The sequence below is a fragment of the Stenella coeruleoalba genome (genome assembly GCF_951394435.1).
Source record: "Stenella coeruleoalba genome assembly, chromosome: 18".
Lineage (NCBI taxonomy): Eukaryota > Metazoa > Chordata > Mammalia > Artiodactyla > Delphinidae > Stenella > Stenella coeruleoalba.
In genome coordinates, this window is record NC_137164.1 from 22,754,337 (window position 1) to 22,766,798 (window position 12,462).

Below are 12,462 nucleotides of genomic sequence, written 5' to 3' on the forward strand. Positions count from 1 at the left end.
ACATTGTGTTCCCGGAATATATATCGTGAAGGACAGAGTCTTCCCAACACATTTATTCATTCAGTAAGAAAGATTTCTGGAGCTCATCGCACTCTCTTTGACAGTTTTGTTTCTGATGGCAGAGTGGGCGAGGCTAGATTGCTGTTTTGTAGGGTTTTGTAGAGTTGGGTGTGGGGAACTTGGAGAAGTTCACCTTTCAGGCCCAGGCCTGACGGTGAGAAATTGGGGTGCTAACCAAAATGGGATCAGTGTGTCCAGTGGGGACTCATAGCAGCTGGAGTGGTGGTGACAGATAACATTTATTGAGTGTAGGCCTGTTTGGAGTACTTTATTTAATTCATGCAATCTGTACATCAATCCTGTAATAGAGGTACTGTTATTATCCCTATTATACAGCTAACGAAACTAAGGCACAAACAGGTTAAATAAGTCGCCTAAGATCTTACAACTAATAAGTGATTGAGCCAGGGTTAAAAATCCCATGTCGTCTAGCTCTAGACCCTGCTCCCTAACCAGTGTACTCCCCTGCCTCTCATGGGGCCACTCAGAGAGTGGGTGAAGGAGCGAATGAGAGGGCCAGCGTGGGGTCTGGAGGGCACAGCCTCAGTTTCTGTGCAGGTGTGTTGGGGGGTGGTTGATTTGGACCCCTGGGTTTCCGCTTCCGGAACCTGGGCCAGATGGCACTGTGCGCAGGCGCAGCCCTCCTCCCGGGGCGGGGGAGACGTGGGAGGTGCTATCTGTGCTGGGAGGATGCGGAACCACGCCGCCCGTGGGCGTTCCCTGTGAGGCGCAGGCCGAGGAGCCGCGTTCTGAGCTCCTGGGTGAGCCATTTGCTGGGCTTCTGGGTTTCGTGGCGTACAGGGTGGAACGGTTGCAGAAGAAAGAGTTGGAAGCCGCGAGCTGACGTGTCCGTTTCATCAGTTTCCAGTTGTGGGTTTGGGCGAAGCCCCTTGGATTTGCTGAGCTGCTGTGAAGAGAGCCTACAAATTGTCTGCATCTCCAGGTGGGAGAAGGATCAAATGATTATTGAGAAGTGCTCTGTAAATATTGGTTATTACTGTCCATGAGCCTGACCCGCAAGGTGGGGAAAAGGAAGCATGTTGGGGCACCTCAGTGCCTCAAAACCTGTCTGGCTTGTATCACCCTTGGGGTAGCCTGAAGAGAGGGAGCAAGATACGAGATTTTCTTCCCATGAGACTGATTGATGGCAGGGATTTACAGGTCAGCCTGGGAAAGCATGTAATCAATCAGGGAGTAAGAAGGATATCTTGTTTGGGGCGTATAGGTCCATGGTCACGATGGCACTAATAACCCGGCAGTGGACAAGCCTCCTCCACTTGTTCCCGTCGCCCCTCATTTTAGTAGCTATCAGGTGGCCGGGTCTTGTAGGAAGGTGGTTTTCTGTAGTGGGTTTGCCATGATTGTGTGAGCGCAGGTGATGACTGTGAGTGTCAGGCTTCAGAGGGAGGTGCAAAAACTTCCCTTGGAGTTGGTGAGCCTCTGCAAATACTTAAATCAGTCACACATGACTGTCAAGAGCAGTGAAGGTTCTGAGATTTTACCCTGCCTGTGAGCTAACAAGTGAGCCTGCCACAGTTCCATACGTGTTGGAAAAAGACACAAAACTCCTGGGTCAGACACGAAGGATTCTATTCCACGTGGCACAGCCTGCGGCGCGAGCTTCCTGCTTGCGTCAGTTTCCCTTGTTCCCCAGTTCCCGGGGGGGCAACACTGAGTGACGCCAGGTGGGTACTTCATACCTGATGGGTCTGTGTCACAGCTGAGGAAGGCAGAGTTTAGGAAGCCACCAGTCTTTTTTTTAATTATTTATTTATTTTTTACATCTTTATTAGAGTATAATTGCTTGACAATGGTGTGTTAGTTTCTGCTTTATAACAAAGTGAATCAGTTATACGTATACATATGTTCCCATATCTCTTCCCTCTTGCGTCTCCCTCCCACCCTCCCTATCCCACCCCTCCAGGCGGTCACAGAGGGAAGCCACCAGTCTTATAAAGGGCTGCTGGCAAATGTACTCAGCCTTTATTATCCTGGTCAGGGAACCAGTCTGTCCTCTGTCCTGGAGGGAGATGCCGTCTTCATCCTTCCAGGCTGTTTAATTTACAGACATCCTTGTAAAGATAGTCTGGTATAAATGCCGTCACAAGACATGTAGTAAAGCTTCCCAATAGAAACTAACGCATAATTAACTAAATTCCTAATAATGACCTATCAAAGGTGTTTGTCTTTAAATACACGGAATTGTACCAGTGAGTTGATATAATCTGAATTCTCTTTAGGAAAAAAATTCATTTCTAATTCTCTTCACTTACTGAGTTATACTCAGTATTTTTGGACGGTGATTCAACCAAACTTGTTGCTTAAATTCTCAATTACCATGGAGTTCAGAATTTTTAATGAGTTGGTAATTGAAGGATATTTTAATTAAAAGTGGTTTACCTGGAGCTGCAGAAGGCGTGTGATTGATTGTTTGATCAGCTTTGGTTACAGGAGTAACAAAAGTAAGAATTTAACACTTTGACAGTGGATGATACTGATAGAAACTTACCTAAAGAGTTTTGCTTAGAACAATACACACTTTTCTTTGATTTCCACGATAAACTTGCTAGGCGAATTCTACTGGGAAAATTATTATTTGAGGTACAAGTTTCTTTATATTTGATTTTTCAAATAATTCCCCAAATATGTTAAATCTTTACTTATGATCATGGTTGAAAATTGTAGCCCTGTCATTTCCTACTCAGTATGTAGCCAGTGGTAAATTGAACCCCAAAGTCTTGGATAATCCATGAAATAGATGAACTTTGAATTTTTTTAGGTTCAAACTTGAGATAAGGACCCACACGGTGCTGTAAATATCAGGAAGTTCAAGGACTCACCTTCTTCCTGGGGGTTGGTGAGGGCTGTGAATGTGGCTGGATCTAGACTGGAATGCAGCTGGATCTGGATTGAACTTCAGATCTGCCAATTCCTAATTCTGTAATTTGCCTAAAATATCTGAGCCTCAAATCTCCTCATGTAACAACTGTAGATAATGACTACTGCGTCATAGGATAGTTGTGCAGCCTAAATGGAGTAAGTTATTCAAAGCTGATACATTCCTTCAATAATGTCAAGGGAATATTGAAGTCAGTTCAGGACCATTATAAAGTTTTGTTGATTACTTTCAGCTTGGGTGAAGCTTTAAATTCTTAAATCCCTTCTTTAAAGCACTCGTTTATTGTCTGTTATTTTTCTAGTTATCTAGGTGCATTGGGGAATTAAAATCATCCTTTAAAAACCATCTCATGGCTATCAAAAGCTCATAAATTGTGAGATGCTAATAGGAAAGTCAAGATCTGCTCCAACTTATTATTGCAGGAGCGCCCAGAGCTATCTCGGGAAAAGAAAGGGTTGGCTTAAATTCCCAGCATCAGATGCTTTGCAGATTTCAAAATATGTCACTCACTATAAAATCAAATCAATTATTTATCAGCCACACACATACTAATCAGGGTTGAAAGTATACAGACAACAGGGAAGAATGGACGGGTACCTTACTATTACCACTGCTAGTATTAAGAAATAACGACAGCTCACGCATGTGTGATGCCCTCAGTTTTATGAGAAATCAGGAACTGAATATTTAAAAACCAATTACAATGAATTAAGATGACTGAAAGAGCTATGACAGTTTGGGATTCTATTTTTATCGAATTAATCAGTGTCTCCAATGAAAAGTAGGAAAGAGATTTTCAGACTTGACAAACAACATGACAGCTTTGCAATGGGAATGGAACGAGAAAGCACAGTGAGCAGCTGTGAAGTTCTGGACTTCTTAAAATAAGCAGCTGCTGTGTTCTGAATATGAAGGCACCCATGACTGAAGAGGTAGAGGGGGAGAGGGAAGTTGATGGGCTGAAGGAAGATAAATGGTAAGGTGCCTGCCTTCTCCTGAAGTGTAAATCTCTATTCACTGCTACCGCGTAGAAAACAGCATTCTATGACGAGACCAGCTTTTATTCCAAATGTGTGTGTGTATGTATATGTATGTTTTTATGTATGTCTTCAGACTGTATATAAAATGTTAAGGACTTTACTTAGTAGAGATTGGGTTAAATATTTACTTCCAGCTAAGTATTACCATATGCCTAAACTTTTAAATACTAACAATTCTAAAAGGAGAAAACAAACGAACAATTTGGAAAATATCAAAGCTCATCTAAACTGGTTGTTAATGGAGGTAACTGGGTAATGCTGATATTATTTCCATTTAGTCCAACTCATATTCGATAAGCACCTCCCGTGGGCAGGGTGCTGCCCTGGGTCTGTAGTGACTAACCTGGCCATGATCATCAGCAAATCTTCTCAGCTCCTTCACAACCAGAGAGTACACAGTGGGCAACGCAGACACCACGGCCCAGGCCTTGGCATCATCCCATGTAAGAGATGAGGTTTCTTGAATCTAACCCTTGCCCTCAAGAACCTTATAATCCAGTAGGGAAACTTGCACATTAGTGAGACAGGACACACATACACAATTTACATCAGTTTGCTTATGTCAGCAGTCTTCCTTTATAAGTAAAAAAATGATTTGAGTTCATCTTTACAGGTATTTTTTCCCCTACCTAATTGTAATTGTTCTACTTTGAAAGACAGTGAAAGGAGCGTCTCTTCCTTTTCATTTTCTACCTGTATTTTTCTTTACCTTGGACTGTATATGATCATGGAGATAAATATCTCACGCCTAGTACAAACACAGCTGTAGCATAAATGAAGCAGTAGAAAATCAGCTCAAGTGGAGGAAGTTCCAACTCTGGGCTCTATTAGACAGGAAAATGGATATTCCAGTAAACAGAGTTGTTGAGGCGACAGCAGTCGTCTGCACAAAGCTGCAGGGTCAGCATTTTTCAGATAGTATCATGGATGAGCAGTTAATGAAGTAAAGACATCCAATCCCAGCAGAATCTTGAGGAGATGAGGTCTATACTTTCTTCTCCTGGGACGTTGGAGCAAATCAGTGTTGATTCTATTGTAATCATCTCTTGGGTGCTTCCACCCTAAGTTGTTTCTATTACTTTGAAAATCATTGTGTTGAAATGACCTTAGTGTCAGTGACACCCACAGGATAAATTTAAATGCTTTTCTAAAAATATTTTTCCTCAATAATTCCTTCAATTCACAATTAAAGTATGAAGTGTTGGAAACTGTCTTGTTAAACTCTTCATTTTCTTCACCTTACTGATTTTTTCTTTCTTTTTTTTTTTTTTTGACCACAAATGGCCCATTCCGTATGGGTAGTATTTCTCTCAGCTTCTAGCTTTCTTTCCTGATATTGATTAAATTTTGGGATATTCAAAGCAAACAGACCTATAGAGACAGATAAAACTATGTGTCTGTGTGTACGTGTGTGTACGGGAGTTGTTATCCCTTTCTAAAGAACTGTAGAATACTGGCAGGATTTTTTGAAATTGGAGGCTGAATTGTGTAGTGGTTATTAGCATATGTAAATTTGGACAAGTTATGAAGTAATTCTCTGAGCTTTTTTGTGAACTCATTTGTAAAATTAGGATAATAATGTCTAATGCTCGTGTGTATTAGAAGTTGGAAAGCATTTGAAATAGTGCCTGGTACATAGTAAGTGCTCAATAATAAATGTTATCATTGTGGCTATTATCATTCTGGTCATATTTATCTTGATTAGTATATATTTTAGGGTTTTGTCAAATGGAAAGCTTCATTTTAATTTGAGGTATCTTAAGAGGCACATGAGACTTCTTTTTAAATTTTTTCTGTTACTGATAATGTCTCTGATCTCAGTTGAATTATTTAAATCACACAATGGTCACAGGGACTCAAGGGCCTTGAGGGCAGGAACATGTTTTATTCTAATGTATATCACCTTCTGGGTAGAACTTTATTCAGAGCAAGTGCTCAGCAAATTTGGACAGAGCTCTGGCATCTGGATTTAGTTTCTCACTTGCGTGGGGTTATACTAGGTTCACTTTTTGGGCTCAGGATTTCTAAGGTCCTAAAGCTAGAATTGGAGGCAAAAAGACCTGAGAATTGAGTTCCGGCTCTGCTCAGTTCTGGTCCAAGGCGTGTGGGGCTTCCTGGTCAGACATCCCTCCAAATCTCTAGTCTTTAAGTATTTGTTCAACACTTATTGAATGAAGGCATGGGGAAAATGATTGTAATGAAAATATATTGTATTTACAGCTTCACTGATTTATTTACTTTGCCCAAGGCAGGATCAATGTTCTGGGGGTAAAATTAGTGAAAGTTGCTCTATTTTAGTTTTTCTTGATTTTACTGTAGACTGTGTGTGTGTGTGTGTGTGTGTGTGTGTGTGTGTTCTAAATCAAGTAGTTGGGCTGTGTATTAAGAGATTTACATATTAGATAATACAATCTCTCAATTGCTTGAGTCAGAGAGCACCAGCCATGCTTATTTGATTTCAGAATTTTAGGGGGCAGTAACTGTGGGTTACTCCAACCAGATAGATGAGTGATTCTGGGGAGGCTCTCTTTGTGTGGGTGGGTGAGTGGGTGGGGAATGGGACAGGCTTTCAACTACCTGAGAGCGCTGTTTTTACATTTTGCTAGTTACATAAAGGATTGCATGATGAAATTTGATTTGACTGGTGCATATTACCCCAGTAACTTTTTATTTAGCACTCGGAAGAAATTAGCTCCTAAGGAATTGGCCTATTGCCCTGAGGCTGATTTGCCTCGGGCTTTGCCACTTACCAACTGCATGGTTTGGGGTGAGTTATTTTAACCTCTCTGAGCCTCGGTACCATTATCCTTAAAGAGTAAGACAGGAAGAAGGGAAGAAAAGAGGTCACACCAGCCACGTCTTTTCTCTTTGTTGGTTGAACGTAGGTGTTCCTGGAACTGCCACTTCTCTGCTTTCTTCTCATTGGCCAGAAGTGAATCACATGAACATTGCTTGCCGAAAAGGGTACGGGAGAAGTATGTACTTCACTTTTCTACTCTTTTTGGTGGCTCCTGGTGCCACCTTTCCCCCTCTTTCAAGCAAAAAGGTGATTGATTGGGGGTATTAGGCTGCTTCTAGGAATTTCTGTGTGTGAGAAGTACTGTTACATTAAGCATGTGGCAGAACCTACCTACACGCTTAGTAAGTCGTAGGCGTGTGGAAAATAATGTATTTTCTCATGTCTGTTACACTGTGGATTGCTAGATGCTTTAATAGTGTTTTGGGAGCAAATAAAGAGTAAATCCAAATTTAATGTGGCTATTATTTTAGGATGTATCTCATTTTCAAAAATGTTAAAAGTGAAAAAAATACATATCCTGTAATTGAGGAGCTGTGAAAGTAGATATGATGAACCTGGAAATTTAATTTTTTTCCTTAGATGATATTTTAAAGTAGGGCATAAACATTACGTGATTTCAACTATTCAGAGATAAAACAGATGTTCCTTTTCAAGGATATATACTTGGAATGTAATAATTTGGGGGAAATATTTTAAGATTAATTTTGCAAGGCTGCCAAAATATATATTTTTATATAATAAAAACAAGAATAACAGTAGAGAAAGACTTGCATTTATTTAATAAAAACAGCATTGAAAAATTTCTGAATAAATCACTTATAGATGCAAAGGGCATTGTTAAAGACATTAAAAAAAAAACCACCCCAAAACATAAAAACCATCCTGGGTCAGACTCCTGATCTACCATAGTATGTACTGTGGGAGGGTACTATTGTCAACTCCACAGGTTAAATGCTTGTCCCTCATTCCGACTGTCCTAATCAATACTGTTTATTTGTATTTCAGTTCAGTTAATGAGTCAGATCGGGTACTGGTGATCTAAGACTAATGTCAACTATCTTCAGTGCAAATCTCCTTAAGAAAATATTGGGTTCTTAACATTTTTATATAATAGCCAATTTATTTTCTCATTAACTAATTTTACTTAATTTCTCAAAATGTTTCTCTTCGTGCAAGAGTTTGTATGTGCCACATTTTTTGTGGTGTTTGTGTTAATGTTCATGCCACCCCCATGCTGTCTTCTTAAATAGGTGTTAATACTCCTAAAACAAAAGAAAACTAAAACTAAAAATCCAGATTTGTGGAGGGTTGTGTTCTGAGCTGGAAGCCTCAGTGAATTAATTACATAATGTGCATAATGTAATTTTAATAAAACAGCATAATGCCATCAGCAGTGGTTGTAAAATCCAGTATTCAGATACATTATACATGAAATATGCAGCATCCTTTATCAGTCGTTTCCTCACAGTCTAAATTCGTGCCAGTCTGTACACACGTACACTCACACATACATACACAGGCATACACACATAAACACACGTGTACAGACATGTAAACACATACATAAGCACATGTAGTTTCCACATATATAAAAATACATATTTTTATATAAAAGTATATTTTAGAAGGTTATGAAACAGCCTTAGAGAAGAAAATATATAGCCATAAATAAATAAAGACCCAGCTAAGCGATCTGGCTGGGAGATATCTGATTCAAAAAAAGTAGCCATTTGGTTCTAATATCACTTCCTATGCACTACACAGATGTAAACTCTTTGGTTTAGTTGGCAAAGAAGTTTATTAGGTTAGAAATCAGTTCCTTAAATTACAGTCTGCTAAAATGCAGTGCAGTTAAAGAAACAGTGTCTGAATTAGAGGGTCAAATATTACAGTTTTCTGAAAAAGACCCTGGACACTTACGATGATAGGGTGAGTTAATTCTGTTTCTCTGGGTGAGGTCTCACTGTGAGGACACAATGTGCCACTTTGGCTGAGATGCAATTTCCAATAAATATGGAAATAATGGCTTCCAGTCCTGGGCGCCCCCCCCCCCCACCCCATATGAAATCTCACAGGAAATAACTTGAAACTATGTGATAGGTTTGAAATTAATTCCTGTCCCCCTCCCTGAAGTAACCAACCTCTATTTACAAGATGTACATTATTTCATGGCCATTCAGAAAGATGAGAAAATGGAGTCCTATTTTGTGGAATGAGACTGCAGTGATAAAAATCTCCTCGTCTGTACATGGTCATGAGGGGATGAGCTGAATAAAGCAGGCTGTGATTTTGTGAGTTGGGCAAAGTGGCCTGTGCTTTGGTAAGTTAAAGAGTTGCTCTTTGACCCGTTTTCCTGCTCCTGCTCTTTCTTTGGCTTCCTCTAATGATGCTCAGCAGAGAACTGTGATTGGGCTGTTTCCCTTTGCCAGATAAGGAGAGTTGTGTAACGATGGATTTCAAACTGAAAAGCATCGTTCTCAACCTTGTAAAATCCTGGTAGGACAAAGGCGAAATGTGCCTGCCATTTTCAGACTCGTTTGTTGAGGAACGGTTAGAGATTCATTACGTTACTTGGGTCGGCTTTCCAATCTACTGACCCCGGGTTGTGGTGAAGGAAAGCACAGCGTTTATTGTAAGGCAGCAGGCAAGGCATCCAGGGCAGTTAGTGCTCAAAATACCCCTGAACTCCTTGATGGGTTTCAGGAAAGCATTTTTTTATTTTTTTCGGTATGCGGGCCTCGCACTGTTGCGGCCTCTCCCGTTGCGGAGCACAGACTCCGGACGCGCAGGCTCAGCGGCCATGGCTCACGGGCCCAGCCACTCTGCGGCATGTGGGATCTTCCTGGACCGGGGCACGAACCTGCGTCCCCTGCATCGGCAGGCGGACTCTCAACCACTGTGCCACCAGGGAAGCCCAGGAAAGCATTTTTAAAGGTACAGTGAGAGAGGAGAGTCACATGGCAGGGTGTGTGATCAGTTCGTGCACAGTTCTTTGACTGGTTGATCGTGAGATAGCAGGGCGGTATCACAGGAATTAACACTATCAGTCCTCAGGCTCCAGGAGATCTGGGGCCTCTGTGCTCATGGCCATCAGGTAAAGTCTTCTATTTGGTGGGGGTTTTAGCATCTGTAAAACAACTCAGGAATTGGGCATCAGAGACAGTTGTCTAGGAGATGGGGAGAGGGGTTATCCCCAGAAGGCCCCATGGGTCCTGCTTCTTTACAGTTATACAGTGAATGTTGGGGGATGACGTTATTAAGAGTAGGGAGAGACAGGAGGTGTTTTGAAAATCTCTATAGATAAAGCAGAGACGCTCAGCATTTGTGAGTGGATTCTTAAAGGACTTGAATTCACATGTGGCAACTGCCCACTGAGATCAGAAAAACCCAATCTGAACATCCTCAGAATTTGCCTCCTGTTCCATGGGTATCTGAGAATAGGGAGGGTTCTGGGTTGGCCTGGCCTCTGCTGGCTGTCCGTGGGCTATGGGGCTTCATGGGGCAAGGGCTTGTGCTAGTGACCTTTTACTCCCCTCAGGACCGGTTTTTCCGAGGATCCTCCTTAACTTTCTGTGTTACCTGCGGTAGATTGTCTGTTCTCTTTCAGTTGTGCTTCCATGGTTGAAAAAGATGCAGAGATTAACCCTGCTTTGTTCATTTCTAACCAAAGGAAAAGGAATTTTGTAAAGATTTAGTAGATTAGTAAAAACAAATACTTGTGTGCAATATTTTGAAGTCTTGGAAAATTGGTTCTGAATAAATTTAATCCTCATACAAGGATTGTGCCAGGATTGGAATTCTATGAAAGATGAGGGGCTGTGAGCTGAGTCCCCTGGGCTTTACGTCGACGTGCTTCCAAGCGGCACCATTAGAAAGCTTGTGCTGTTCTCCATAAAGTTAGAACCATAAAAAGTTTTTTTCCTCTCCAGCCCCTTTCTTTCCAGTTTCCCCCTCTGGTGCCAAGACCACAGAGAAGTGCTGGTTGGGTTAGGCCTGGGAGGTCCCCGTGTAGCTGTCTAGGCTCCTGTGGGCCTGGGAGAAACTCTGGCTCAGACTTGTGTTTGGAGTAGGACTGAGCTGGGGGTGGCCTTCCCTGGAGAACTGGGGGGGGTTCCGAACTCAGGTCTGGCTGCTCACCGCTCAAAAATCAGTACTCGAGAGAGAGGCAAATGTTGGTAGAAAGGAAAGCTGCTTTTAATCAGAACGCTGGCGATCTGGGGAGATGGTGGACTCAGTGTCCCCCCACAAAACCACCTCCAAAGATTCTGCTCAGCCAGGAAAGTTTTTAGAGAGAAAAAGGGAAGTAACCTCAGTTAATCATTGAGATGGGGGGGTCAGAGTTGTCCCCATCCGCCTCTGTGCAGGCTTGTGGACTTCTTGTGATCTTTCCTTAGATGCTACTTGTTCACACAGTTTGTTCGTGAGGTTACTGAAGGGGAAGCTAGGGAAGAGATCTCGTCATATGTTAATTAGTTATTCTTCATTTGTACCTCTTTGATCTATGGAAAGAACCAACAAGTTAGGCAAGGTATTACGTGATCAAGAGATTTGAAAGGTGTGCTGGGGCTGGAGTTGAGTAGAGCATCGGGGTGCCTGGTTTAAGGTTAGTGACAAGACAAAAGAGGCCTCCTGCAGAGACCCCTTTCCTGCAAGCAGCTCTTTGCTGCCAAAAAAGCTGCTTACAGGGGCAACCTGTACTAGGTCGTGCTGGGAACTCTTCCTGATTGGATTGGCCTGGGCACACCTGTGTCCCTTATACCCAGGCCCCCCACCCCACTTCCTGTGTGTCTCTAAGTTCAGCCCTTCTCCTTCCTGCCTCCTCGTGAAACCCGACACTGTTCCACTGCCCAGCCTCGCCACAAGCTGTGTCCAGCCCACAGAGGGCAGCCGGGACCGATGGCCCCCAGCTGCTGCGGGACAAAGCCAGTCCTGACACACCAGCCCTTGATGGAGGGAAGACTGAGCTGGGCACAGAGGGGTGAGGGAGACTGTGCTCAGCTGGGATGAACATGATTTATTTCATGATCAGTCTTAACAAGGTTTTGGTTGGCTTGTTACCATGTCTGCTTTTCAGAGAATTTGGGTGGAGGAAGCTGGACTGTTCTGAACATCCATTTTGGGGTGTGATTCTCCCCTTTAGATTTGTTGAATAAGTAGGAATGCCACAGTATAGGATCATGTTTACTAAGATTATATTTGTGATAGGAGCCTCATAACAAAAATTCGTGGCCTTCAAGAGTTTCCAGAGGTGGCCATAGAGAGTGTTGGGATGAGAAAACCGAGGCCCTGGAAGCTTAGGTGATGATGCTCAAAGCTAAGCGGCAAGTTGTTATACTGGAGCCTGGGCAGCCTAGGCTGACGGTCTGCCTGCTTTTCCAGAGTCAGCGTCCCACGAGTCCATGAAACAGTTGTTAACCACAGACTTCAAGTGCAAAATTTCACCTTTGAGGAGATTCCATCATTTGAAATTGGATGTGATGTTATGCTGCTCCTACCAATAGGAGACCCTTTTGTAGTGTTTGCTGTGTGTCACTATAACTTGCATGGCCCTGGGCATGGTTCCCAGTCCCAGTGGTGCATTGACAGCCCATTTGATGTTAACCCTTCTCGATGTTAACCTTCTTAGTAACAGCAAACCTTCTGTGTCTTGGCTTCCCAAACCT

General features: G+C 42.5%; 1 protein-coding gene across 8 annotated transcripts in view; it reads left to right on the forward strand.

Moving 5' to 3' along the window:
* ENOX1 (ecto-NOX disulfide-thiol exchanger 1) overlaps positions 1-12,462 on the forward strand; it is a 609,053-nt gene that overhangs the window by 167,689 nt on the left and 428,902 nt on the right. The window contains exon 1 of one of the 8 annotated variants that reach the window (XM_079902715.1): positions 788-1,003. The exons of the other annotated variants lie outside the window; for them this stretch is intronic. The gene's annotated coding sequence lies outside the window, so the exon portion shown is untranslated. Of the gene's footprint in view, positions 1-787; positions 1,004-12,462 lie in introns of those variants that run through there. 8 annotated transcript variants of the gene reach the window in all.